Source organism: Vanacampus margaritifer, chromosome 5 (assembly GCF_051991255.1).
Source record: "Vanacampus margaritifer isolate UIUO_Vmar chromosome 5, RoL_Vmar_1.0, whole genome shotgun sequence".
NCBI classification, from domain to species: domain Eukaryota; kingdom Metazoa; phylum Chordata; class Actinopteri; order Syngnathiformes; family Syngnathidae; genus Vanacampus; species Vanacampus margaritifer.
Window position 1 is genome coordinate 19,235,391 of NC_135436.1, and position 24,342 is coordinate 19,259,732.

At 37.2% G+C, this 24,342-nt stretch overlaps 1 protein-coding gene across 3 annotated transcripts in view; it reads right to left on the minus strand.

Moving 5' to 3' along the window:
* Positions 1–24,342, minus strand: part of LOC144052390 (galactosylgalactosylxylosylprotein 3-beta-glucuronosyltransferase 1) — an 84,398-nt gene that overhangs the window by 29,411 nt on the left and 30,645 nt on the right. For all 3 annotated transcript variants that reach the window (XM_077566398.1, XM_077566399.1, XM_077566401.1), the window contains one exon: positions 7,830–8,067. The gene's annotated coding sequence lies outside the window, so the exon portion shown is untranslated. The remainder of the gene's footprint in view (positions 1–7,829; positions 8,068–24,342) is intronic.

Genomic DNA, 24,342 nt, shown 5'->3' on the forward strand with positions numbered 1-24,342 from the left:
AATGCCAGATCTTTATAATGTGCAGTTCTACCACACAGCAGCCATAACCGTTATTAGCATACTGACAAATGAATACTTATGTAAGTTTTTAACCGTCCAATAGCAAATAATGTAGAGTGAATTACTTCTGTTCCGCCAGTCGATTGCCTGTCTTACATTGTTACAGAGTTGGTTTAGATGTAATTCTTTCGTCTATTTTAGGTGATAGAGTGTTAACATATAAGTCATACTTATTTCATTTTGAGATATTAGATATAGATAGATAGCAACCCCGGAGAACCCACGGGGTTAAATTTGGCCCCTATAAATTCTTCTACTCAAATAACAAAGACCTGTTTTTTTTTCCAGCAGTGATTTTGTCCCTGTGTTCTTGTTTCCATTGGCCAAAGTGTGTTTGTACATTCAAAATCCAGTTCTAAAATGCAACAAATAAAACAAAAAAATGATATTGTTCAATGTAGCTGTGTATTTGATTGATTATTTTCTTAAATTCTAAATAGTTTACTGACAGTTTTTGTTATTCTGATTTTTCGAAATGATACCCCTAAATCCCAAAAGGGTCTAATTTCGCCCTAATCCTAAATTAGGGAATAAAGGGTTAAAATTGAAAAAACATATATTTTGGTGTTCAGTGAATTTATAGCAGTCATTTGATGTATAATTCACAATTTGGGTTCTCCAGGGTTAAGTTTAGATACTGAGCTGAAGTCTAACAAAAAATGTTGACATTGTGCATGATAGGAGTTTGAAGTTTGACTTCAGAGGTTCCACTGTATTAAATAGAGCTTTTATATTTAATTAATGTGGAAGTTTGCCTCATTTTGCGCTAGTATCATATACAATAATAGTGCTTTTTGAATGTAATTCCATCACTAATATATGTGATTCAGCAACTAATGCTGTGAAATTCAAATAACACAATGGAAGCGGCACAGCATGTTTGTGTTATTAATGAACAAAGAGCTTGTGCAAGAACAGGAGCAGAGGAAAGAAGAAAGCAATGTGTTTTATGCATTAAAAGCCTGCATCAATGCGCGATTGTCCTAGTTTGCAGGCGTAAGTAGAAAATACAATGGGTGCTTTTTTTTTTGTTGAAGGTGCAATCACTCTTAATAATTTATTCTTCTTGTACAAAAACCTCGGTCCGGGCATGTTTATCAGCCAGGCCGAGCGAGCGAGCGAGCGAGTGAGAGACGCTGGAACAGAAGGGGAAATGCACTTAATGCGAATAATAATGCCCAGAGGTGGGATGTAGAAAATGATGGTCTATTCTTTATATGATGTGCAGCCTGAAGTCAGGATATACAAATGCAATCTATTTCAAAACGATCTGCATTGCTCTCTATTTAGGAGATTATTGCAGTAAAGGTGATAAAGACAGAAAGCAGAAAAGGCTATAGCCTCCGTCTTTTGTGGGGGTTTTTTTTTGCTTGGAAATTAATTGTCATCAGCATGCTTGTGGATTTATCCACGACTAAACTGTCTGCTCATACTTTAGGTAGTTTGTTGTCCACAATGCACAACACTATAAATCTATATATCTATATATATATATATATATATATATATATATATATATATTAATATTCGATTTTCACGTCCAGCACAAGTCTAGCAAGAAGAGCAGTCTACCTGTGAGCATGGGTGGGATTTTCTTTTTTCTTTTTTTGTGATATAATGCACTTTTATGAGATGGAACACAGCCGAAGTGCTGGCCACTTGAAGTGGTTCCCCTCATTCCCATTAAAATCAGGGTGGTTAAAGTGCACTCAGTCCTTGACAGCGCGGAAGCAGAAATTGACTTGCTGGGGTCCGTGCATGAGATTAGAGCGTGGAAAGTGTGTTTATACAGATAAACTGTAATCTCTCCCGTTGGGGATGATGTAATTGATTTCTCCAATGATGAAGAGGGATTGTCCCGCAATGTTGTCATATTTATGAATGAAATAAAATGGCATCTACCAAAGTGGTCCCCAACCGCCGGGCCGCGGCTTTGGACCGGGCTGTGGCAGGCTACACAGTTGAAAGAATAATAGAAAATAAAAAAAATACAGTACTTCCGGTTTATCTTAGACTTAAAACATTTAGCCTATGACCAAGGAGAGAAAGAAAAGCGCATTTGTAGGAGACCTACTTGAAATACGACTTTACGGCGACAGTTGATTCCCACGCACGAGGCCTGCTCATCGTAATATGCGGTTCGGAGGACGCTGCTAATGTAGTCACACAAAAATGTGGCTTCAAGTTTGTTGTTCTGCTGAAAATACCCGTCGTACGGTATCGTTCCTTTTTTTTTTTTACCTAATTGACATCATCATTGCTCTCTTTTTTTTTTTTTTAATTATTATATTTTTTATTATATTTATTTATTGTACGGTATCGTTCTTGATAACCGTTACCTTAGTGACCATATTAAAGCCTGGTTAAGCTTGTTGGTGTTTGTGCTACATAAATATACACTGTGGATTTGTCTTCATTGTTGTAGCATTTTAATAATCAGCCAATACTCCCTCCCACCCAATCGTGTTATCATAATCATCCATAGCTCGATTGATGAATCTTGTTTCAGCTTGTTCTGTTTTAGTGTATTTGAAGACTCTATACTGTCCTTTAGTGTGAGTGGTTGTCTTGTGTGTTTTTGACAGCTGATCAATCAAATCCACAATGTCAACACTTCTTGCCCCAAGTCAGCTGTCACCAACTTCCATGTGGCCCCGAGCAGGATCATTGGCATAGTAACTGATGGATGTGTTTATCCTGCATGATATGCCATTGATGGCTCAGACGAATGTAATGATCTGGATATGAAGTAGTCTTGTCATCTTCTTATCTGCTGTCACATTGATAACTCTCTCTGCATCTCTTCTATCAATTCTCTGAGTCTCGTCCCCATTACCAAGCTTCCCCTATCTGGCCTTCCACGTGTCCCTCCTCCAAAATCACATCGTAGTCAACTTGAGTGACACTTTATAGAGACAACCAGAAGGAACATACGTGTCTAATTTGCATACGGTTACGTGAGCTAGATTAAGAGGGGCGGCGTGATTTTGAGCCCTCACATCCGTGTAAACTGGAAGAGTTAATACTTCCCATGACAGGCGGCGATGATTGCTGTCTATAAATCTATTACGTGTTTCTAATTTGCTGATTAGTGAGTGAGTGCTAATTCAGGGGCAGGCAGGCGGATTAGAACGATTATATAACATGTGCTGTTTGCTATGGTAAGAGAGTGGAAATGCAACCAATGATGACAATAGTTTGCTGGCATCACTCAGTGAAGCTGAAATATGCCTGGCAGGAATATTGCACATGAGATAGTATGACAATTAGCACGATGCAGTGCAGCCTAGTAGAACCAACAGAAATGATGATGCAAAATGTCAACACACCCTGTGTGCTGTTGACAGATTTTTCTCACATATGTATGAAAAAAAGAGCTAAATTAAATGTCAAGACAAGCTTACTAGAACAATTAGCTTGAGGGGGTACATTAGTTAACGTGAGTTATTTTAAAGTACAAGGATTTTCTGATTCATATCGGTTTTCGTTTATTTTATTTTATTTTATTTTATTTTATTTTATTTTATTTTATTTTATTTTATTCCTGGAGTGCTCAGTATTGTTCATTCGGTAATTTTACCAATTTGACATGTCATCATAATTGCTCTCTTTTTTCTTTTTCTTTTTTGTACGTGGGTGAGTGTGTGTGTGTGCGTGCGTGTGAGTGTGTGTGCATTCATTAGTTCACCTAAAACCTATTAAAAAAAAACCATACCGTTCACCTAAACCGAACACTTCCAGCCAGAGTCGTCAGGCCGTCAGGAGATCCAAGGAAGGACCAAAGAAACGGTTTTCGTTTACTAATTTATATGTATAAACTATAAAGAGCCGAGGGTAGTAATATTTACTAACACTCTAAAAATGGATTGGTTAAAACAAAATTGCAATCTAGTAGGTTAAGCTCATATTGGCTTGATTAACCAATAGATTGTGGTGTAAGTAAATCTACATAGATCACTTGGAAAAATATTTTTTGCATCAATTTGTTGTATTCTAAATGTATTTATTAATTATTATGATTACAATATAAATAATATAGTGTTTAAAAATGGAAATGTGTGCCTAGATAGATCACCAGGCATGACCAGCTCAGCGAGCCTATTGGGAGAGTGTCTACCCTGGGACTGGGAGGTTGCGGGTCAGTCCCTGGCCGGGTCATAACTAAGACTATAACAAATTTGACCCATTTCCCTCCCTGCTTGAAACTCGGCATTATGGGTTGGAATTGGGGTGTTAGGTCACTAAATGATTCACGTGCGAAGTGCGGCCCCTGCTGTTGCTCACCGCTCCCTCGGGGACGGGTCAAATGCTTAGAATGAATTTCTCTCCACTTAGGTGGGTGTGACAGTCAGTGGTACTTTTTTTAGGAATCCCACGGGTCACGTGATCCTCGAAAAAATCTCTTGGTCAGAATGACCAATTTGTATCGGTTGGCCCAATCACCAATATACAGTATATTGGTAGAAAACACCTCCCATTCTAGAGTGGTTGTTTTAACCAAGGGATCTGTCGGACAAATTGGTCAAATGTAACCTTTTTTTTTGGTAAATTTGACCAATCCGTTTTTAGGGTGCAGTTACATTTATTCGATTATAATTGCACTAAACAGAGTAGTTTTGATGTAACATGATTTTTACTTTTACTTGAGCTTGTATGTGAAACTACTTTTACTACTATTACATTGAGCTGTATTCTGTTCTCTACTTTGATTTTTATCTATACCTATAAAATCAACAATTTAGGGCCCAAAATTGGGTGACACCACAAATAATATTCAAATAACACAATACCTCTTTTTTTTTTAATGACTATATCCTGGTTAGGTACTCTTACTTGAGTACAATTTTTGGCTAGTCTACCCACCCATGTATATGCTGGGATGTGTGTTTATGTGTCACTAATGTTTGATCAACCTCATCTTTTACAACTCAATTTAATAGTACTCTTTTCTGAGGGGAGCAATCTCGCCTTCTTCTTACTCCAATTGGTGGATATCTCTTAATTTGCATACCAGGCGTGGAAATTGAATTTCAGGTGCAGTGCTGAGTTCTGTTATCTCACACTAGTTTGATCCCTGCAGGCCACCATGGCTTACGTAATTTCTGTGTGTGCGTGTGTGTTGAAACCTGACTTATTTCATGTCATGTTTGCAGTGCACTTATCAAACGGAATCCTGGTCAAATGTAAAGTCACTGACAAAATGCAGTGCACTTTCACAATCAAATGAGCTCCAGTACAAAAACTCCACCTTTACAAACATGAGACTTTTGATAAGGTATTAACTCATTCACTGCTATTGACGGCTATAAAGGTCAAAAATTAATTTAACTATTTCTATTAGTTAAACATTTTTTCCACTTTTTGTTAACAATAGTATGAAAACCTAGATTTTTTTTATTGTTCATTTAGAACAGATATGAAATTTGTGATTAATCGCGAGTTCACTAGTGAAGTCATGCAAATAATTACGATTAAAAACTTTAATCGCCTGACGCCCCGAATGTTGTAATAATCTTTTCTTCTTTTTTTTTTTTTAAATTGTTTCACTGCCATTGATGGCTTTAAACATCAAAAATTCATTTGAACTATTTTTATTAGTTTAACATTTTTTCTCCCACTTTTGTTAACAAGACTATGAAAACCTATAATTTTGTATTGTACATTTAGAACAGATGTAAAATGTGTGATTAATTGTGAGTTAACTAGTGAAGTCATGCGATTAATTACAATTAAAAATTGTAATCGCCTCTTGCCCCTAATTTAAAAATATATATTTTTTACAATAATTTAAAAATATATATTTTTTAAATTAATTTATGGCAGTAAATGAGTTAATTGAACAATACTGTATGTAATGTGCAGTGGTGTACATGATCTGCATTACATTCTTTTTTTTAGGCATAATTATTGGCAGAACTCTTGAAATAGTTAACATTAGATTGAATGCATTTCATAAGACCTTTATTAAGGCTTGAACTTGTTGTTTTCATTTTAAATAAAGTCTACAGTATTTCTAATATGTTCTCAGGTTGTGAGAGCACGACAGTCAATAAGCGGTTGAAAAGCCACCCACTCTTTCATCATTTGCTGCCTTCACACCTTGAGATTATTTATTTGCTTTTCTAATCCGCAGCATCGACTCATCTGAGCCGGCTTCTCCTATTCCAGCATATACAGTAAAGTCACTACATTCCAGCCTGAGATGAAATCAGAGGCATCAGAGATGGGCGAGTTAAGTGGATCTGTCAGATCATTTTGACCCTGTCCTCCTAATTCATCGACTGGTTGTCTGAGTGAAAATGGAACCTTTATTAGATGTGCTGCTCGAGTGAAAAGAGTGAGGGCCGTGAAAAGAAGGAATACATAAATCCTACTTTCTCATCCTTTACAAGGTTAGGAAGGACGATTGCCAAAGGATGTTTAAAATGGTGGACTCAATTGGGCACAATTGAGCCATTGTGATATCTCCCGGTCAATCAGCACAAAAAACAACAAAGAAACAAAACACCATATTTGGGCAGTAGGGGCACTCATTTACTCAGATGCAGATGAGTTGGGGTTTGTCGAGTGAAGACTTTATTTGTCCACACACTCATTTGGAGTAATATTGAGTTTCAGACAAAATAATATGCTCTTCTGTAGAACAGAGTTGATTTCAACCATCTCAATCTCATATACACAGAGGGCAGTGTTGGGAGTTATTTGACAGAGGTGATTCATTTCGTGTAAAATCAACTTTAAATCAACAAAGCTAATAAAAAAGGTAACTGACGCTAATTTGTGTAGTGAGCGCTCTTGCAATTAATAAAACAAAACAAAACAAATACAATCAATTAAATTCACATCTCAAAGTGAAACTAACACTAATTAGTGTTATTGTTAATTGGGTTAACCCAGTTGTTAAGCAATGTTACCTCATTACTCCCATAGTGTTGTTAAGCAACTCTGTAACTATTTAGAAAGTTTTAATACAGCTCAGTAGAGTGTGGAGCTATATAGACTCGGTAAATGTGTTGAAATCGACTCTGTGGGAGTCATTTTAACACTCGACTTTTTTCTGTGTATCATCACATAACGTAATATATCGACTTTCATACCACAAAGGGGACTCGTTTATGGCATACTGTAAGTATCCACTCTTTCACCTGAGAGACTGCATCTGGCTTGCTGTTGCCGTGCTGTTGTTTTGGTTAACAACAGATTTCCAATGGGCTCAGCAGTTAACACTTTTACTCTTGTGTGAACGATTATATGATTGAATTAATACAGAGACTACCCGTTAATTTGTGACGGTAAAAGGAAATGGCAGTCTCGCGATCTTGTCTTAGAACCATTTACATCACTTGATTCATCTTCACACACAGGAAATCAAAAAATGCACCTAAACCATTTTGAGTATACCTCTATCTGTCAGAGCAACTCCAAACACACCATTTTGTCATTGTTTTTAGTTCACGTCAAATTGTCACCTGTATTCTTCCATCCGAATTCGTAACAAATATTATGAAATGGTCTATACACTCCTTTTAATTCTGATGTTTAGTGTCCAACCAAATATTTCCCAAATTATCTGTTCAGCTTCTTATGGAAGGTTTCCAGATCCTGAATTTGATCACAAACTTGTCACTATATCTACTGGCTACTACTATCACTATCTTGTATTCATCAAGCAACAAAACAAACACATTTCAGGCAAAGGTATAGATAAAGTTGGTCAGCGTGACAATGTGTGCACATTTCCAGCAGATTGCCAATAATAAGATACTCACAGGTCTTCCTCTGCTTGTCTCTGCTGCACCCGCAGGCCCCTCCTCCTCCCTCCGCCGTTGCCGTCCTTTTTCCCTCCTCGCCTTGGTGTGTCGTCCGATTCTGTCACAACTTGCCTGGCTCAAGCCTGCGTTAATTGGTGCCGCCTGGAGAGCAGGGACGAGCTCGGTCGAGGGTGATCAAACGGCGTGGAAGCCGTACCAAAGGTGACATCCGAAATCCCGAGAGGAGTTTGGCGTGCTGTAGAAAGGAGAGACGTGGGTAAGAATGGGCCTCCTCTTTCTGACACAATGAGGAGCATTGACGGATGGGAATGAAGCCACTGGGTCATGCTCAGAACGCTTGGAATTGGAATTTGTGTCAGGAGGGAAACGGACCTCTTTATCTAAGTAGACCTTTGTAACGACTCAACAACAATAAAAAAAGAAAAGAAAAAAAAACATACATTATTAAAGTGTCTGGGCACACAGCTTTTATTATCTACATTGCTGCTTATGACTAATGTTGAGAATCTTCTGCCTAGATTTAGTCATAACTGTTTTAATTTACTTATTTCCTCAGTAGAACTTTTATCTGTGGATGTGTCTTTGTAAGTGCTGTCACAATTTATGCTCATGTCATCATGTCTAAAGGACCTCGTCTGTTTCCACATCAATGGGCCAGTGTCTCGGGTTGAACTCAATGTGTATTGGATGATATGCTGTAAAAGTGTAAAAAGTCTTATTTGCTTCCGGCTGTCGTCATGTGTATTGAACTTGTTTCCTGGGGGCTTTTCAAGATAGTATAAGAATGCTGTGAGACCGCTGAAATAACACACTAGCGAGAGGAACTGCAGCCATTTGTCTGTAAACTTGCTCGTGCCCAGAATATTCTGTAAAAGAAATCCTTCGAAGGACCTGTTCACCAATCTCCAGTCTGCATTCAGAAAATCAACATTCTATCAACCCGAACAACAACGAACACGCGCAAGACAAAGATAGTCTTCTAACACTAATAATCCCAACCAGTCCCAGATAGCAAAGGATGTTGGATCAATGTTGAATCAATGTTAAATCTACCTTTTGAACATTGATTCAACATCTTTTGCTATCTGGGGTGTTTCGCGGGAAATTATCTAGTTTCACTTAATTGGTCTGAAATTCTTTATCCCCTGCAAATAATCTTTGCTCATCTAGAAATGTATTGTGACAAACACAACCATTTAAGATCTTGTCGAGCCATTTTGTGATTTTTTTCTAAATATATCAAATAAGTGCTGAAAACATGCGTAAAGACTGAGAACAACTTAAGGCAAGCCAATGGCGAGTTGGACAGCTTCACTGCGACTTGTGATGCTACTAATTAGTGGCTAGTAGCTTATTAGTCGCTAGCGGGTCATGGACCTGTGTCGGCTCCATCCAGTACTCAATGGCCTCGCTCCATGATCCACACAACAGAACACTTGGGAAAGCTAACTGTTTATTACATTCGTTCGCCCATTAACTAGCAAGCTAACAAGCTAGCGAGCGTGCTTGACCGCAGCATTTCATTCAAATACGTTAAGAGCGCCTCACTGACTGTGTTGTTGTGTGTGGGTCCCCACATAATAAAGAAATTAAGTTGTTTATTAAACACAGCCACATAATGTTTTTTTTAGCCTGCACCTGATGACACTTCACCACATACTTTATGAATGATTGTATTTGATTGACAGGTGACGGCTTTAACAGACACGCCTACACAGTCCTAAAGCATGTTAGGACTTATTTTTTATATTTCTTAGGACTCTTATTTTTTTAGCCTTATTACTTGGCTTTTTTTTTTTAATTATTCAAATTTGGTAGGCTTTTTGAAAATACCCTTTTCTGTGTTGTGTCAAACTTCCAAGACTTTTTTTTTTGGGTCCCTTAATATTGTCTTTAAATACTAGAGAGCAGGTGGTAAATAATTACATAGCAACGGCAGTATCCATGTTTTGGGGTATTTTAGTTTGGTGGTGTGGCGGGAATTTTTTCTGAAGTAAAATTCATATGTTATGTGCCTTGGCTCAATAAAGCTTAGGAAATACTCCTCTTGGGAGTGTCATTTCAGAAATTGCGCTACATACGGCACGCCTCCCTCATCCCACACACTGCCACCGCCACTCTCTATTATTGATGAGATTTACTGCGTTGCCCACAGTGTCAATTGTGCTCACCGCCGGGCTAGCCACGGCAGTTGGAGGGGAAAACGGGCTAACACCACATAGCCTACCACAGAGGGCAGGTAAACAGTGTGTTATTATTGGCCGAAATCTAATCAATAACCATTACCACAGAAACCATGTGGGATACTCTTTGTGTTTGATCACTCCTGCTGTGAAAATTGCATCAGCAAAAGGATATTGCAAGATGTAAAAAACTATTAAAAAAGTGTGTCACTTTTTTTTCTTCCAGAAATAAAATTTAACTGGCTATAGATTTAGATGTGGTACTGATACATCCCTGGGCAGTTCTATAATATGACCAAATATTACATATCAAATTATTGATACCAAGGTAACTTTTGGTTTAAAGTGTGTTTGTACCTTTTTTTAGCTTTTTTTTTTTGTCAGCATTCAACCAATTATAGTCACTTTCTTGTCTTAGATGCATTGATTTGTTTAAATTATTAATTTGTTATCCACAATTTTTTTGAAATTTTTCTTCTCCTCTTGTTGCCTTAGGGTTTTTTGATTCTTTAATATCCTTGTGTGCTGCTTCTGTCCACTGTGCTGCTGTGAAACAAGCCACAGCTTCCTCATTGCATTATTTAAAAGGATTTATTTAACCAACGCACATTAGTTCAAGCCAGTGCGTCCCAATTATTTTTTGTTACCCGAGTAAGAAGAAAATAGTTTATGCCGCTGCCCCAACTCTCCGCCGTGACTATAAATTGTATTATTTGTCTCTAAAATTATTCAAAGTATATCTCTGCCAAGGAGCTAATACTCCTTACACCCTCACAATGAAAACACCACTTCCACCTGCTGTAGTGGATGCGCAATTACAATTTATTCCAGGCCCACTTCGCTATTTATTTGAGAAGGCCTGGTTTAAGACCAAATAAAACAGACTTTTAAAGAGGAAATGCAAATAAATGGCCAGGTCTAATCTGAAGGTGCTGCCGGTTTTTGTTTTGTTTTGTTTTTACCCTTAGGGGGAGGTGCTTGTTTATTTCAAGTGGACAACACATCTAGAATGTATGCCACAATTGAGGAAATTGTATCCACTCTAAGGCCAAATCCTTAGGTGCAGCTTGTATAACAAAGTCTAATACATAATATACAGTTTTGACTGGAAGTCATTCAATATTTAACAATACATGTATTATTGATATAACTTGTGTTATAGAACTGGACTGCATCACAACCGGGAGTCAAAATAATGGTGCAAAGGATAACTTAAGGCCAGAGAAAGGACCACTACGCAGATGTAAAAAGCTAACAAAAATACTCCTTATTCAAAGCAAAGACAAACGTGAGACAAAAAATAACAGCATCAACATAAAGCGATAGCAAACGGTCATCGCAGAAACAAAAAATAGAAACCAACTAATCAGTGTAGCTAAAAACAAGGACAAAAAGATTAACTAGATTAATTAAATCAAAACACCCAAAAACTAAACAAAAAGCTAAACTGTGGTGGACAGGATCACAAAACTCAAAATAATTATCTTTGGAAATACTATATTATCTTATCTCATCATCACTCTGATTAGCATACCATAAATCTGGTAGGCAGTTGCCACCATGTATCTCACCCTTCCCATTACTCTCTTAAACATCACGACACAACTTCCACATTTCTAAAGTCTTTTCATCAACCATATTGTAAACGGGCTGCTCACTCATCAAATCATGGCCGTAATTAAAAAAAAAAAAAGTTCCGACTTCAAAAAGACCAACGGATGCTTCAGATCTCAAGCTGTGCCGGAGCTCACCAGGGGTTAAAAGCTCAGAAATAAACCTCGGCATTTATCCAAAATGTGTCTTTTGTGCCTCGCGTCGCTATGGTTACCACACTGAATTGAAATGACCCTCTGATTGGACGTGTGATGCAATAATAGCAAAGGCCATCGCTTGTTTTCAAGATAGACTGCTTTTAAACGAGGGTTGGCTTGGAAAAGTCATGACTGTTTTATGCATGAGGATACATTCATATTTAATATATTTTTAAGAGCACGACATCTGCCAAAAGCACTGTATGTTAAAATTGTTAATGCTTTCTTTATAGGTACAGTATCATTATTCATGAGCCTGTGCTACAGAAAATAACTTAAAAAGTGTACGGGTCCCTTTCATGTCACATTCCATCAGAAACAAAAAAAAAAAACTATAGTGTCATTTTCTGCGCATTGACCAGGCATTTTACCACAAGTGTAAGTAGCGTGACACCGCGTGACGCTCTGCGGTGGCTTTAATGTGGGCTGACCGCGTCGATGTGGGCACCTGACAGTGACGGATGTGGGACAAAGCAGGGGGGCGGGCGACTGGATTGTGAGAGCGGAGAGAGAGAGAGCGATGCTCGGAGGATGATGTATTCATTGACGGTGAAGGCGAAAAGGAAGAAAGTGGACCTGCACTTTCACATGTGCTGCACACATCAATGCATCCATCATCTGGAGAAAGAAATAAGAAAGAAAAAAAAAGATTTGAAAGAAGTCTGTTGTTTATCATGTGCGCGTATGAAGAGCCTTGAAGGCACAACACGTCTCCTTAATGGAGCAAAACAATATACAGTACATACATATGTTCTTGTGCCTGTGGGAAAAAAAACTGAATAGTAACTGCATGTACTTACACTGCAAGGGACAATCTGCACAATCGAAAGAGCTTGTTTGTCAAGGGAAAGTTTGTGGAGAAATACATACACAGTAAAATTAATGTGTTGCTTTAATTATAGATAACGTAAATATGATCGCTCAATTTATTTTTCTGTTTTGATCAATTAAAATAAATACTAATTTATTATTTATTTATTTATTTTACAAACTGAAATAATTCTTCAGAAAGCACTGATAAACATTCATGCTTTCCATGAAAAACCTGAAGGAAATGCGATAGAAATTTTTAAACAACTTTAGAAAATATTTTAAAAATATTATAATATAGAAAATATATATATTTTTTAAATACAAAAGAAAGAAAAAAAATCTGCAAATCTGCGGTGTTCAAACTGTGAGTATGCATAGGTTACCATTAGTTTGAAGTTGTAATATCACCATTCACCGCTAGATGGCAGACATAGTTTTTTTGGCAGATTTGGAATATGCAGGACAGGCTTACCTCAATAATATTTGTTGTACACACTCACACGCACGCACACACGCACATGCACATACACATACTCACCCACATACAAAATAAAAATTAATAAAAATATATATATATAAAAAAAAAGAAAGAAAGCAATGATGATGACATGTCAAATCGGTAAAATTACCGAATGAACAATACTGAGCTCTCCAGAATTTTTTTTTAAAAAATAATAATAATAAATAATATTTGTTGGGTACTGATTAATATGAAGGGCTTCCAATATGAGACACACTTCTAAAATGTGCTCAATTTACCTTCAATGATATGTGATTATTAATACTTAATAGTATTAATCTATGTAAAGACACTGATCATGGTGCGATATAAGCAATGATTTAACACGACAGGAAATGGACATGTATCAATATGCAACACATTATAACTCTACATTTCTGTAAAGTGTTGACCCTTTCAAATGATAACTTACGCAACATTCAAAGGAAGACTACTCTTAGAACAGGCCTGCAGGGTACTCAGGTGGTCCTTAGGGGGAAACTTTGAGCCCGTATTTTGTGCAGATGTGCCTGTTGTGATCAGTCAGTGTATGTATTGAAGCATTAAAATGTGGCTATTACTATAGTACACGTTACAGCCATAGCATTGCCTCTGTTGACATTCATTGTTTGTGTCATTTGGGGTGGGGGTAATCGCCATGCGCCTTTTGAGTATGACTCCATGATTAATTCAAGATTGTCAGTGGGTGAGTAAACGCTTTATTCTTGTGTAAGTGTTCATATGAATAATTCACAAGTGGGTCTTAGTTCAGCATCTGTCTTGGAAAAGTTCAATAGACACGTTTGGTCCTCGTCTTCCTCCCCGCAAGTCTCACCCTTGAAGAGGAATAAAAAATATTTGTCCTCTTTGCGTGTTCCAAAACTTGAAGACAGATTTAATGTAAGAAAAAACACCTTTGCAAAAATGATTTTAATCTAACAGAGATCTCTGGACATCGTGACAGTCTCCTTTTCATCACTTAACAGGTGGAATTCAGAGCGCCGAATGTGCCTCTTCCGCGTGTAAAATGGCTTCTTATAGTTAAAACCGACCGCCTCTCTTTCATTTGTAGACAAAACATACTCTCTGGGTACTTTTCCTTGAGCGATAGCGAAAACAGAGTCCGGGGTGCGTGTTCGAAACAGATTCTGTTCTCAAGGACCAAATGTGTTTTCCCACAGAGAAGGAACTTCTAGACCAAATAATATGTCCCAGCTTAAGGTCAAATTATACTGAGCTCAACACCACCCGCTTTACACGTCCACAAAACCTCTCAACATGGTTAATATAAAGAATTAAAATGTTAACAATGTATAACAATGGTTAATATATGAAAATAAAGAATTTAAATGTTAATCATATCTAACACCCTCCATCCTCTTTGCACCTCTAAAAAGCACCATATGGCTCTGACACCTTGGGATAGAAAGATGTGGCCCATCGGCTGTAATTGGAGAAGCAGCCGCGGTTGGCTTCCGAGGAGGGAGGGATGGAGGTTGCGACGTGATCGATCCGCGGGACGCCGGAGGTGGACGGCCTCCCTCCGAAGCTCGCAAATGGCTCATAATGAAAGCACAGCACAGAATGTCCTTTTGTGTGTGTTTTTGTTATTGTTACAAGAACAATCATCGCGCGCGCAGGTCGACGTCTTACCCTGAGAATCATAATTAGCCATTTTGCTGATTGCTAGCTTGATGGAGGCGCGTTAGATTTAGCATTAACCTTTCATTACGCTCACATTAAACAATAAAGGAAAATGTCAGAGGGGTAATTATCCCCAAGGTGATTGATTGGAAACATTTCCCTGCAATAATCTTGCTGGTGTCCTTCCGTGCGTCGGCAAAGTACACAGTGTAAATCGCTCATGCCGTTCACGGAAACGATGAAATAGCATGACATTGATGATAATTTAGCCGATATGCAGCCTGCTGCATTTGCTCATCACAGCTCAGGGAGAAAAAGGTATTTTTTCCACCCTCGTGGTGTTTTAAGTTTCGGTGTGGAGCAGCTGTGCCTGGCGGCGTGGAAGAACATCTTGGCCCAGGTTAAATCCTAAGATGCTTTTATTTACCCTGCCCTGTTGTCCCTAAAATGTACGATGGGGAGCTTCTCTGGAAGCAACTGCAGCACCAATTACTGTTACTTTGTTGTTAAACATGACAAATAAATACAAATACAGACTAAAAAGAAACGTTGTCTTCAATTCTTATTTTAATGTCATTTAGTTCCCAGACAATTGTATTCTGATAGTTTGCTGTTTTCAGGCTGCTAGCAAGATTAGAACATAGCCTCATGCACTGACGTTAGCCACAACTGCTATGCTAATATAGGGCTGTGCAATTAATCGAAATTCAATTCCAATTTCAATTATTACAGTCCACAATTACAAAATCTGCATAATCGTAAACAAAAATAAAATATTATTAATACTAATTTTGAGTTGTTTAAATTTATATATTTGCACCTTTTTTATTTTAAAATGACTAATTTAATAAATCTTGTTTGGTCCGAATGGAACTTGCATAATTATAGTGTTTCAAAGAAATTTATCAGTCTAATATTAAAAAAAATAATAATAATTAAAAAAAAAGCTTTTCCCGGTTGATTTCTGGTTGATTTCTATTTTTATTTTTGTCTTGAATATTTTACTCTGATTTTTTTATTTGACTTTTTAACGTTTTTAATTGACTGTGCTTCTATTGCTTTTATTGTTGCCTGTTCTGTACACTTTGAGCTTTATTTTATAAATGTTAAGTGTGTTACAAATAAATTATTATTATTATTACTATTGTTATTATTATTATTATTATGGTTCTAATCATGATTGCAATTATTACCAAATTAATCGTGATTAATATTTTCTTCATAATCGAGCAGCCCTATGTTAATAGCATGACTTATTCATGTTAGAAAGTTGCAAACACAAAGACGTCTGTTTTCGTGACTTGCATAAATCTAAGCGAGCGAATGCAAGCAGATGTGCAAGAGTGAGGGCTGCACTTATCGCGAATGACAAATACTAGTATCATGTTGCAATTAATATTATATACCAATATGGTTTTGATCAGTGGAGAATAAAATACAGTAAATTGCATTGTATCAGTACTGAAACCAAAAGACTTTTCTTTGCACAAGCATTTTTCAAAAGTCCATTACAACAGTTGAGTACACATAAATGCAACATCATACTGACAAATTGTTTCAGCTGGCTGTTATTGCTGAATCAGTATGGGGTCTTTTGTCAGTGGTGCTGCTTTTGTGAGTGTTATAGTGGAGCTGCAATGATTCATTTCACTCGCTGTGACTGCCAAAAGTCACCACATCCCAGAATTTGCCCATTGTCACAACAAAATGTTGATTCTGGGAATCCAGTACGTCACAACATGCAGAAAATCCTGATTATTTGCAGCTTGTGGATGTTTATCCACATATTGATGCCTTTTTAAAATAAATCGCCTTAGTCATTAAATTTTTTATTTTTTGGGGGGATTTTTCAGGAAACACAAGGTGAGGTGATGATTTAGGCATAACAAATGAAAAAGAAAAAAAGAATTATATGAATGATTTTTAAATATCATTTAAAAATAAATGAATTCAATATTATCACATTCCTTGAATGGATTTATTGTTTTTTGTCATAATAGTGATCCCGGCTACACAGCAACATCGTCAGAGTTAATTTAACACTGAGAGTGTTAAATCTAACACTGGTAAAGAGTTTATATGTGTCCACACCATTACACTTTTCAAAGTGTTGCTTTTTCACACTTAACTAGTGTTACTCCAACACTGTATTGTGTTAAATATACACACTGGTAAAAACTGAGTAATGTTGAAAGTACTGTACACTAGTGTCAAGTCTTATAAATGTAACTCAAATTACACTTAACTCTGGTAAATGGGACTTCATTTATGAAGCGCTTTTCCTCCTTACAAGGCCCTCAAAGAACTTTACGTCTCGCCTACTGATGACACAGCTTCAGAAGCGACCGGTTCAAAATCTTGCTCAAGGATACTTTGACATAGTCACAGTGGCCTGGGATTGAACCCACAACCTCAAGGGTTGCGAGACAAGCCCTCTACCACTGAGCCATGCCGCTCCAACAACAACAACTAGATGTCGCTATTGAAATGTTGCTAATTTTGTCTTCTTCACCGGAAATGAGGGTGTGGTCAATTTTTTTCTTTGGGGTGGGGGGGGGGGGGTACTATAAGCTAATAGTCTTGAATAGTGTGCTGATGTGTCTCTCAGAAGCAACATATGACAGAGGACAGGGGAAGGTTGCGGCTTTCCAGGCAATCCCGACACCCCTGACACACACACACACCCCACACACCATTTCTGGAACACATGAATCCTGGTAGAGAATTTCCGCAGAGCTGCACAGGAATAACACTGCGGTGCATGCGTTGGTTGCTGGGACATTAATAGATCATAACTTGCACTCGTGTTTGAAATTCCGCCATCACTTTCTAAATAGACCTACTCCACGGAGTTGATGTGTTAATGACAGAACTATTGATTTTACTTAAAGAGGCCATTATTTTTCCTCTCTAGTTGATGAAACATAAAGGTTGAAGGTAATTCTCATGAAAGGAACTTTCATTACAAGACTTTAAGTGCACACACCTAATACGTTTTTTATAGTGTGCCGCCAAATTCATTTATTTCCTTTGCAACGGAAATGTACAGGTCTTGGGACAATGTGAAGTTAAGTAGTGGAGTCATTGTCAAGTAGAGAAAATATGTGCTATTATTACCATATCCGAAGCCGGTTCCTAACAAAATCTGATGAAGTGCATAGAAGAAATTTAAGGAGCTGTAGGAATGTATTGCGTTTACTGGTTCTGTCCTGCATGTGACAACAATTTCTTTATGTTTGTGCTATGTGTTAGGATAGTAATTCGGAGGGAAACCTTTTCTACAAACTTTCTAAAGCCACTGTATTGCATTAGCTTGAATAACAAGCATGAACTCTTTCATACCATTGAGAGCTATAGACGTTCAAAAATTCATCTGAACTATTTCTATTAGTTTAACATTTGTTTCCATTTTTGTTAACAAGAGTATGAAAACCTAGAAAATATTATTTTTTGTACATTTAGAACAGATATAAAATATGTGATTAATTGCGAGTTAACCAGTGAAGTCTTGCGATTAATATTACGATTATAAATTTTAATCGCCTGATGCCCCTAATTTTTAATAATATTTTCTTTAAAAAATGAAAATAAAAAAATATTTTTTTAATTTTTAATAATATTTTTTTATATATAAAAAGAAAAGATTATTAAATATTAGGAGAAAGGAGAAAGGCTCTTAAAATAATTTTTGAAAAAATGCATCAATGTGTACTGTTTTCAACTAATAACATGGAAATAAATTATTTGAGAAAAAGGAAGGTGGAATGTAGTCATTGAATAGAAATTAGAGTACATTTTAACAACCAAGAATTTTGTAGCCTCTTCAGACCCAAATTTTTTCTGCAGGGCAAAATTTATTTTATTTTACTATTTTTTTTTTTTTGTTGTTGCTGATTTTGACTCTTTTCCAACCTAAGAACAACATGTTGTTGGTTTGTTTTTTTAGGGGGGGATTTTGCTTATGTGGAGGGAAAAAAACACGATGTGCTAGAAAATAAAATGACTGCAATTTTGGAATCAGCACGCCAATTTTAGTTTCTGTGAAGGCAAACTCCATGGCTTTGAAGTGGAACAACTTCAGAACCCTGACCTCGATGCAAAAAACATCTTTGGGATGAGCTGCAATAGAGATCCGGGGCTTGCGAGCCAGGTAATACTCGTGTTTGCACTTTGTCCATCATGTTAAGCGGAGGACATGACAGCAGGGGAATGCTAAATGTGTCAACAAGCGTCACAGGAAGCTGAGAGTAGCATGGGAGGTAATGACATGTTGAAGCCTTTACATGTTTTATGAGCTACTATTTTACCAAATGATCACTCCAGTTCATGGTGTTTTTATTTATAGATAATCTATCTTCGTTGGATCCAATATCAGACAGTTAAGATCATATGAGCTATAATTGTGCTACCGTGCTTGTGAAGCCACTGGTGAAATCAAGCGCATGAAGAAGTAGCCCTTCTTTGGTCCTTCCTCGGGTCTCCTGACGGCCTCACGACTCTGGCTAGAAGTGTTCGGTTCAGGTGAACGGTTTGGGATTTTTTAATAGGTTTTAGGTGAACTAATGAATACACACAGACTCACACGCACGCACACACGCAAATACACATTCTCACCCACAAAAAAAAAAAAAAAGAACAATGATGATGACATGACAAAAAGAAGTAGCCCTTCCAAATGCACCAAATCAATTGTGTGCATGGTTTCCTCCTTGACACCCTGAAAAAGGGTGATACACCCCTGCCTTAGAGCCCAATCATATAAGCCACACTCCGAGACTACGTAATTACATAGGCTTGGGGGAATTGACAGGCTCTGCTGCCCATAAAAAAAGGGGGCTTAAGTAATCTTATAGAGTGAAGGGAGGCATTAGGAAGAACATGGATGTTCTTGTCGGATCGGTGTTACAGCGTTTTAGATAAAGTCGTCGTTAACTGTTCCCTCGCGGCGTTTTGTGACACACAGCTGTGCAACCAGCGTGTTGGCCTCTATCTCTTTTAATTCCAACACCAGCTTTGCTCAGCTACAACAACACACAGGTGCAAGAGCGGGTAAATGCCTTCCTGCGCTCGACTCAAGCGCGGACACCTGCGACTGAAAGTGCACGCCGGCGCGTTCGAGGATGTCAACCGGGTTACTTTTAAAATATCATCCGTTACAGTTACAAGTTACCTGCTCAATTTTTTTAGTTAGTAACGTAATCCAAGTACCAGAATATTAAAGTAATGTAACTGGATTACTTTGGGATTACTCCAATATTGAGTATGCTCATGAAAACAAAATAAAAATAAATATCACCAAAATATATTCTATACATGGTGCCCCTGCTATTTCCGGGTGATAGGGTCCCGGGCAGCCTACAAATAGTAAAAATCCTTGTGTAATTAAAAAGCATGTAGGCTATTGATTGATTGATTGATTAATTGATTGATTGAAGGCCATATGTGGTTTTCGAACTGTCACTGAAAGCAACCACACCTCACAGTTTGATAGATGGATGGATGGATGGATGGATGGATGGATGGATAGATAGATAGATAGATAGATAGATAGATAGATAGATAGATAGATAGATAGATAGATAGATAGATAGATAGATAGATAGATAGATAGATAGATAGATAGATAGATAGATAGATAGATAGATAGATAGAATTGCAAAATTAACTTTTATCACAGTCACAAGTTTAACCGAGTATATGTTGTGCATGATGTTTAAATAGTGAATTGGTGGGAGGAAGGTTTGTTTGGAAGGTGTAACTCACATTCCGGTTGTAGGCTAGTGGGCTAGCTAGCAAGAAGCTACAGCGCATAGCATGCCGCTGGACTCTTAGCTCAAACTTTCGCTCCGAGTAAGTCGCTATTTCCTCCTCCCGTCCATGAAGCTCCCGCCCTCTTTCGCACTCTCTCTCGTCGTGCAAATTATAATCCCTCGAAGTAATCCCCATTTTTAATAAATGTACCTGTAATCTTATTAGATGTTTTTTCCTGTAACTGTAATCGAATACAGTTAATTTTTTGGGGGTAATCTGATTACGTAACGGCGTACATTGTTAATGTGGCAAAAGTAATGTTTTAGTATATCGCTGGCATCTTCTATGTCACAATTTGTTGAGTTTCTTTTTTTTACTTTAGCACATCTATTCTAGTGAGTCTACCTGTGTAGGTGTTACTTCTACAAATTACTAACCAATCTAGTCACTCGCTCTCTTTGACGATGCAATGTTAATGGGTTGACATACTAATGTGATGAATCACAACATCTGGTTGTTTACGTATTTAAAACTTCAAATCCTTGCTGATATGAATGTTAGATCAGTTACATTGCATGATAGATAAAACACCTAAACATATTTCTTCTGCCCACACTTAAAACTCACAAAAAACCTTGCTCAAATGTGATAAAACATTTTCTTTTTTTTAACGTGGCAAATAATTGCCGCAGAGCAATACTCCACGTCAGCCCACGATGAAATCACTTCTGTCTCATATCGCACCGTCTCACCCTGCCATTAAGAGCTTCCATTCATGGTAATTGCAAGTATTTTATGAGACAAATGCTCAGAGAAAAGAGGTAATAACCAGCATCACACGAGAGCCATTTATTGTGCGTATTTCATGAGTAGTTGATACAATGAAAGATTAATCTTTCTATTTGCAAATTTTGCTGAAATGAATCACAATGGCAGTTGATTCAGTTTTGATGATGTGTCTACAAACTTGTATGTAGCTGTCACTATTCATAAAAATAATAAAAAAGGGGGATTAGGGTTTAAATTTATTTTGTAAAATATCCAAAAATGTCCTTAAATACATAAAAAAAAATATTGACAAAATTGAGGTTAGCGTGTTGGCAAATGTTGCAGTTTCTCATGTGGCCCTTTTGTAAAATTAACTGTTAATGTAGCCATCTACAATCACTTCAAGATAGAGTTAATTATTTGTGGATTTTCACGACTCATAGTCACTTTTATAAAAGTGGGATCCTCGGAGGGGGGGGGGGGGGGGTGGAGGTCTATGATGATTCAGGATGTCCAAAGATTATGCTAAATAATAATTTCATAGTAAATTAATTTCAATCGGAGTCTCTAAATGTTGAAATATATTTAAGTACATATTAAGCATGCAGGAGATTTTTTTTTTCCATAACGTGCTGTTTATTAACAATGTACAAAAAAAAAAATGATTTTTTTTTAAAACTATGTAAAAAAACAATCAAAGTCTATGAAATCAGTGTTTAATATGAATTAATTTTTTTACGCATACACTTGTTTAGTTTAATTCGTTTAAGGAACAATTCACATTTTGTCCCCTTATAAAAAAAAATGTTCCTCATTCTACTATTTATCTACAGCCACATAATGTTATCAATGTTATAAAATCCCCCAATTTTAGACTAAAATCATCAGGGCATATATATACTAAGTGTTAAGTATTCTTCAAGCTGTTTTGTGTTTGATATTTAAATATCCTATTTTGAAATCTATGCTTTTAATTTGGAAAGCCGCTCCGTAGTTCTGTTTCCTGTTTCACGTCTCTGTCATTCAGCTCATGTATTTATCTATAATTTAGTTTGTGCAAAACAATATTAACTTATTGACGTCCGTCCAAAACAATCTATCTGAATATATTCTGTAAAAGTTATTTTAAACAGTCACTCACGTTTCTCGGGGAAACCAACATGACGTTCTTTTTCTCCACACTCTTAGTAAGGTGGATTTCAACATTTTGTGGTAAATAGCGCCAGCTACTGTGCAGGAAGGGCATAACAATTATTTGACACCCAATTACTGTGAGGGCGCATGACAATGCAAGTGAAACTAAGAGTCTTGCAGGCAAATGAGCAAGATAATTGGGAATCACTGACGTGAAGATGACAACAGTAGGGCACACGTGTGTACGTGTAGGTGTGCACGTGTGTGCGTCAAAGGCAAAATTCTCATTGGCGATCACTGTATTTACTCATTTGAAAAAATACATCATTTGAGCACAGCAAGACAATTGTACTTTTAGGACGTTCGCTATTGAAAGACCTGTAAATACTGTAAACAATATAGCTGAAAGAAAATGGAGCCACAAATCCAATTAAATCAAACCACGCATCTGCTTTTCCACAGGAGGACGCACTGCATTGCGCACACAGTGCAATTAAAGTGTCTGCCACAGTAAACAAAGCTAAAGTTGCAACAAAGATCCTCAGTGATTATTTACCACCCTGAGCAGACAGTAAAAATCCATAACATGAGCAAACATCAAAACCAAACAAGATATGAGACATGCCAGCGAGCTACTGGAGATACGAATTCTCCTGGGAAGACTTTTATGGATTCCTCGACATTTGGCCACGCTTGGTTTAAGCCGCAAATGAAAGTCACAGTCAAAGTCAGTTTGCAATTAAAAACACTGTGTGAGTGTGTGGATGGGTGTGCAATGTGCATGTATGTCCTTGAGTGCATCTTAGTGTGTGTCCTGTCTGCTCGGCTTGTTAATGGAGGCGGATCTGCTTAAAGATGCGTGTTTGACAGCTCTGAATAACGGGAAGCGCAGAAAGACAGATTATCACGGGCGCTTCCGTTAATCGCCGATTCCCGTCGATAGCGAGCCCACTTTTTGGCGAATGATTCCGCAATATTCGGCGAATGCTTTATGAAAACTCGCAAAATGCACGGCGGAATGTGATATGATATACAGGGAGTCCTCGAGTTACGGACGAGTTCCATTCCTACGCTGGCGATGTGACCCGAATTTGGACGTAAATTGGAATTCACCGTTAAAATCGGTATTTACAAAAAAATACTTTTTACAGTCATTTTAATAAACATATTTGCGCCACCTGATAGCGAGCCGACCTGCTCGATTGACGTCCGTTGCTGGAGGTAACAACAACACAACTTTCAATAACTTTAAAATGGCATGATTACTGTGGGAAATTAACGAAAAAGAAGATGCTCCGGACGAGGCACGGGCGCCATAAAGTCGAAACGCCATAGGTCGTGTACATCATAACTTGAGGACTCCCCGTTATTAATATCAGGGGTGTCAGGCGATTACATTTTGTTAATCGTAATTAATCACATGACTTCAATAGTTAACGCACGATTTTTCACAATTTTTTTTATCTGTTCTAAATGTACAATAAAATGTACAATAAACATTTATTTAGTTTGTTTTCATAACATAAAAGTGGGAAAAATGTTAAATAGAAATATGCCTGCATCTTTTAGTCATAGATACAATAATTTCATAATAATTCATAAAATTGTGTTAAAATTACAAAGATGTACTGTAGTGTGATGTTGATTTGTGTTGAGGTCATTTTTCTGCCTCTAGATGGCATAATTGCATTTGTAAGACGTTGGTGACAGCTCAGTGCATTTTTCTTTTCTTATTAACTCATTCACTGCCATTGACGGCTAAAAACGTCAAAAATTCATTTGAACTATTTCTATTAGTTGAACATTTTTTTCCCTCTTTTGTTAACAAGAATATGAAAAGCTAGAATTTTGTTATTGTACATTTAGAACAGATATAAAATTTGTGATTAATTATGAATTAACTAGTA